Source organism: Elgaria multicarinata, chromosome 1 (assembly GCF_023053635.1).
Source record: "Elgaria multicarinata webbii isolate HBS135686 ecotype San Diego chromosome 1, rElgMul1.1.pri, whole genome shotgun sequence".
Lineage (NCBI taxonomy): Eukaryota > Metazoa > Chordata > Lepidosauria > Squamata > Anguidae > Elgaria > Elgaria multicarinata.
The window spans coordinates 26668094-26674056 of record NC_086171.1 but is presented as its reverse complement, the minus strand read 5'-3'; positions in this window follow the sequence as shown (position 1 = coordinate 26674056).

The window sequence follows — 5963 nt, the reverse complement described above, 5'->3', positions numbered from 1 at the left end:
CGCGAAGGGGCCGTAGTGCGCCTGCGTCGCGGGACGCAAAGCGCACGGAACGGCGCGGTGCGAGGGTCAATATTCCTCAGCGAACCGCGAGCGCTCTTTTGGAATGAATGCATCTCTGTGCTGAGCGGGCGGGGAAAAGCGGTTTCCTGGTTCAGGCGAAAGGGAGTTCTTGACCGCGGCGGAATAGAGGAATCCAGTGGAGGCTGGTGGCTCCGATTTCGTTGGGGCTGTAGATCCATTCTGGGCTTTAGTCAGAACCAGCCAGAACAATAAAGGAGCTATCCAACATGCTGAACCCTTGGGTTCAGTACCTTGGCTAGCTCCTTTAGGGTTCTGGCTGGTTCTGACTAAAACCCAGAATGGATTCGCAGCCCGACCAAAATCAGAGCCACCAGCTTCCGGTTTAGGGATTTCTTCGCCAGATCCCGCGAAAAGTTCGGCCATTTTTCTCCAGAGCAGAGCCTGATGGAAATACCCACTATCCCAGCCTTCTTCAACCCGGTGCCCTCCAGACGTTGGACTACATCTCCCAGCAGCATAAATCCTCTGTAGTTTTACATCCCAGTTCTGTGAATCAGAGATATCTTGCCTTCGAACATGGAGGTTCCATCCTTACCCATTATTTGGCTCATAGTCTTTGGAACTCGACGAGACCATATCACGCCAGTCCTCTTTCAGCTTCCGGGCCCGATTCAAAGTGCTGGTATTAACATTTCAAGCCCTAAACGGCTTGGGGCCAGGATCGCCTCCTCCCATATATACCTGCCCGGACCCTAAGGTAGTGAGGCAGGTGGCTACCAGGAGGAGGGCCTTCTCTGCTGTGGCACCCCGGCTGTGGAATGAGCTCCCTAAGGAGGTTTGCCTGGCACCTGCGCTATATTCTTTTAGATGCCAGGTGAAGACCTTTTTATTCTCCCAGTATTTTAACAGTCTATAAGTTAATTTTAAATTTGTTGTTTTAAATTTGTATTTTAAATTGTATTTTTGCATTGCTGCTGATTTTATCTTGGTTGTGCTTTTATATTGTATTTTATATTATGGTTTTATACTGTTGTTTTATACTTTGAATGGTCTTAATTTTGTGAACCGCCCAGAGCTATTGGGCAGTATAGAAATGCATAAATAACGACCATGAATTTGTCTGAACCTAGTAATGACCACAAGACAATTTTTAAAGTGCATTTCTCACCCGTTTGCCCAGTAATTATTGCTGGCAGCCCTGCTGTGGCTGTGAGCTTCATAATACGAACAGAGGGCTTCATAATACGAACAGAGGGCTGTGGCATGGTGCCTTACCATCCTATGAATTCATGTCTGAGCTAAGACTTGAACATGGCAGCTCAAAGCCCATGTTCCAGGGATCTTAGAACACGTCCTCCCCGCTTGTGACAATGAGTTCTGTAGGGCGCAATTCTATGCATGTTTAGACAGAAAAAAGCCAGCAATTCCCAGCATTTCTCAGCCAGCTATATTGTAGGATTTTTTTCTGTCTAAACATGCATATGATTGCGCCCATAAGCTAGTTTATGTTCCTAGACAACACGCTAAGCCATGGTTAGGCTGCTAACCCTTTTGCAGCAAATGGTTAGTGAGCGTGTTTAAATCGTGGTTATGAAGCCACCATGGTTAGGAATGGTTCACATGACACACTAAGCCATAATGTTTAACTCAAGCTTAATCACCATGGCTTAGTGTGTGGGTCACTTAAGGATCCAGTGAAGCTGCTGTTAATGGTATTTAGTTGTGCTCCTATGGGGCTAATGCAGCAATCCTAAACATAGAGACTTTCTGAGCTGGTCGTTGGCTTGTGTATTTGTGCACAAGTTTCCTAGAGCAATTATGCATGCTGTGGAGAAACAGTACTTTCATGAAATAATCATGAAAGGGCTGGAGACTGTGGTATAAATGATTAAAGCTACACCTGTAGAACAACTCCCTGGCTGGTGCCTGGTTATTTATTTATTTATTGCATTTTTATAACGCCCAATAGCCGAAGCTCTCTGAGCGGTTCAGGTTATGCCTGGCTTGTCTTTTACAGTGTCCCTGCTCAAATTCTCCCATGGGGCCACTTGAGTTGAATGTGGCAGATCCCCTTATCCGTGAAACGTAGAACTTGAGTTGCAGATAAAGGGTTGTCCTACTTAAAGTAGACCCATCGAAAGGAATGTGATTTGAATTAGTTAGACTAACATTGGATAGAAGCCACTGGATACAACCCAAATCAATGGAATGCAAGATGCAAGCACATCGGAGAATGCCCCCAGAGCAGTTCAGGAGACAAAACACATGAGGGTGTGGTGTAGTGGACATCATCATGTTGGACTGGGGAGACCTTGTTGAAATCCCCACTCCATCGTGACATTCACTGGGTGATCTTTGGCCAATGGCTGTGTCTGTGCCTAATCTACCTGGCAAGGTTGTTGGGATGAGAAAACTGGAATAAAACTCTAAAAGATAAATGGGATACAAATGTGACAACAAAAACAACAACAATGTCCCCAAGCTCCATTGTAAGTTAAATATGTGTGTGTGTGGTGTTGTTGATGATGCTTTTTTCAAGAAAAACTTGCAGCAGTAAATAGAATTGTCCTGCATTTCAGACCGATCAAATCCTTGGCATGTTGTAGGGAAGGGTCACAGTTCAGTATCAGAGTTCATGGAGCATTGTACATTGAATGCAGGCTTTCTCAGACGGCCTGCATTCAAATGCACCCATGCAATGTGGTTTATGAGCATTCTGTCAAAATCACAAGCCAGCCTGAAGCCATGAACACAGTGGCTGCACACCTGAGGCTCCCATGAATCATCTCTGCCTTTTATCAGGCAAATCTCATCACGAGGTACCATTAAAAAAGAAGAAACATGACGTAGTGGGACGGGAACTAAGCCCTTATCCAAATGCACCTTTCTTAGGTCGATTAGATGAAGATGATAGCCACAGAAATATGTTCCACCAGACATCTTCCCCTCCCTGAGCTGCCCCTAATGCACTTGGGAAGTGCTGGGCCACTTGGGGACTCTTTCAACGGTTGTTTATGGCATCATTCTATGCATCTGCTCAGGAGTAAGCCACAGAATAAGATATAGGGGGGAATTATGGGTTGTTGTTGTTTAAAAAACCACAAGCATCCGATTTCCACATGCTTTTCTTGTGAAGCTGGTTTAAATACCCTGCCCTTGAAATTTCTTTAAAATCTAAAGGAACTAAAAGAGCAGCTGGGTATTTAAAGTCCAAATGCCTTTTAATCGCTCTGATCACTGTTTGGGGATAAGAACGGGGTTTTGTTGCTTAGTGCGAAAGAAAAGCTTCCTCCTCCCCACTCACGCCAAGTGACCCCCAACCTAGGTCGTTAATCAGTCGGGCTGTGGGGGGAAGGGGGGGCATGCAAATCACAGACACTTGCAGGCCCCAGGTTCATATCATCCGATCTCTGCAATCAAGATAGAGGAGGTTGCTAAATCAAATTCTGTGCCTACGCTGCCAGTTTGGGGATGTTTCAGCCACACCCACGTGCTATCTTGGCCCAATCCCCAGTCACAACAGTGTCTCTGTAGCACTGGGAACTCCGTCTGTCTGAGATAAGAGCCCAAACCATGATGAATCAAGGACCTGTGATCATGCCAAGAGTTATTGACTCACTTCACCCTTTGATTCACACCTAGGAACGTAAGAAGAGCCCTGCTGGATCAGACCAAGGGTCCATCTAGTCCAGCACTCTGTTCACACAGTGGCCAATCAACTGTCAACCCAAGTAGGACACAGTGATAGCCTTCTCCTCCAGGAATTTTTCCACCCCCCTTTTAAAGCCATCCAAACTGGTGGCCATCGCTACATCTTGTAGCGAATTCCAGAGTTTAACTATGTGCTCTGTGAAGAAGTCCTTCCTTTTATCTGTCCTGAATCTCCCAATCCCAGTTGTAACCTTCCCTCATAGGGGAGATGCTCCAGTCCCTTGATCATTTTAGTTGCCCTTTTCTGCACTTTTCCCAGCTCTACTATATATATTTTTATTTGCGTTCACCAGAACTGCACACAGTATTCTAAATGTGGTCGCACCATAGATTTGTATAAAGGCAGTATGTAACTAGCAGTAAACCGATTGCTTGCAGCGAGTTTTGAGAGTTGCTGTCCTAGGATAACAAATATTATTACAATCTCTGAACAGGCAAAAATAACCCAATATCCCGGGACTTCCAAGATGATACCCAGAAACACCTCTCTTGGTGCTTGCGGGGCTCCTCACGCCTCCTGATTTTAATTTTATTTCTTAAGATTCCTTCTAACAGGGAGGCTGGCATATTACAAAGCCAAGTGCTGCCCTCCAAGGTTTGGGTTCAAGAGTCGTCTTCTGTTTTGGAGCTTAGAGTTCACCTCTGCTGTCTGCTTAGTTTGTTAGACAGGTTGCTTTTCTTTTAGTCTCACCATCGTGTATTCCAGGAAGTGAGTGTTTGTGACCCACTATGCCCATCATGGTAGCCATTTTATGAATGGCCAAACCCATCTCGCAAGGTAGCCATTTTGTCCTCTTTGTAAAAATTCCAAACATGCCCACTGACCCAAAAAGTTCAAGGACCCCTTGCTATCAAAGATCGTAGCTGGAGACTTCCAGAAAGTCTCTGGAAAAAGACTTCCAATCGTTACAAGTGGAACTGACAAACTTGTGCCTTTTATGTTTCACTGGGGAGGTCAATAGTCGGTGGAGGCTGGTGCTTCTGATGTCAGTGGGGCGGTGGATCTGCTCCGGTTCTCAAAACAGCCAGTCCTTTAGAGTTCTGGCTGGCTCTGGCTGAAACCCAGAGCAGATCCACCGCCCCACTGACATCAGAGCCACCAGCCTCCAGTGACTATTGACCTCCCCAGTGAAACATAAAAGGCACAAGTTTGTCAGTTCCACTTGTAACGGTTTGAAGACTTTTTCCAGAGACTTTCTGCTTGCAGGACTAGAAGCTTGGGACCGGACTACATGACGCCTAATTCAGCCTCCACCCACTGCTTTGATGCATGTGGAGTCAAGCCGTTGGTATTTAGGTGAGCAATCAAGTGATACCAGTGTCCACTATGTTGTTGCAGTAGGAATTCAGCCAGCGTCTTCCACAGTTTAAGTGCTTACACCCACAGATAGGCTACCCGGTGCTCTCCAGCTGTGTCCCATAACCCCTATCATTTGCCATACTGACTTGGGATGATGGGAGCTGTAGTCCAACACATCTGGAAAGTGCCAGGCTGCCTGCCCCTGGTATACACAGTGTAGTTGTTGCTAAAGCGTCTGATGTTTAGAGATATTCACAAGTGTTTCCAGATGGAGAGCTCCTAGCACTACCAATGAGAAGGCACCGTACGGCTAGTCTGTCTATTTTTCCTTAACAAATTTTCTGCAGTATGAAAAAGGGTGGACGAAGCCATGGGAAAACATGGGAGGGTTACTAGTGAAGGCTGCCATCTCAATCCTCTGTAAAATTGCATGAACAAGGCAGGGTGATGGCTTGATAAAACCCTTGTCTGGAAGCACCCCACATCTAAATTGGGTGTTTCCACCAGCTCAAGGTAACATAAAAATGAGCAAGTCTAGCAGCAGATAAAACATGACACATGCAAATGAACTTGATTCTCCTTTGTCAAATATATTATCTTACTATGAATCCTCTGGAAAGGCAAAGTACAATTAGAAGTATGACAAAATTTGAAGGGATATTATTGGAGCATATGGTCAATATACGCAAGGATTAGTCTCACCTCTTATTGAAATAGACACAAATACGTCAGATGGGTTGAAACTAATATGGGGAAATGATATTGGGATAACAATAAAGCAAGATCTATGTGATAAATTATGGAGTACTCGATTAAAGAAAACTGTATCAATAAACCTTAGACAGAAGTTGTTTAAATTGTTACACTGATGGTATATGACACCAATGCATTTGTCAAGAATAACAAACACAAACAATATAAAATGTTGGAG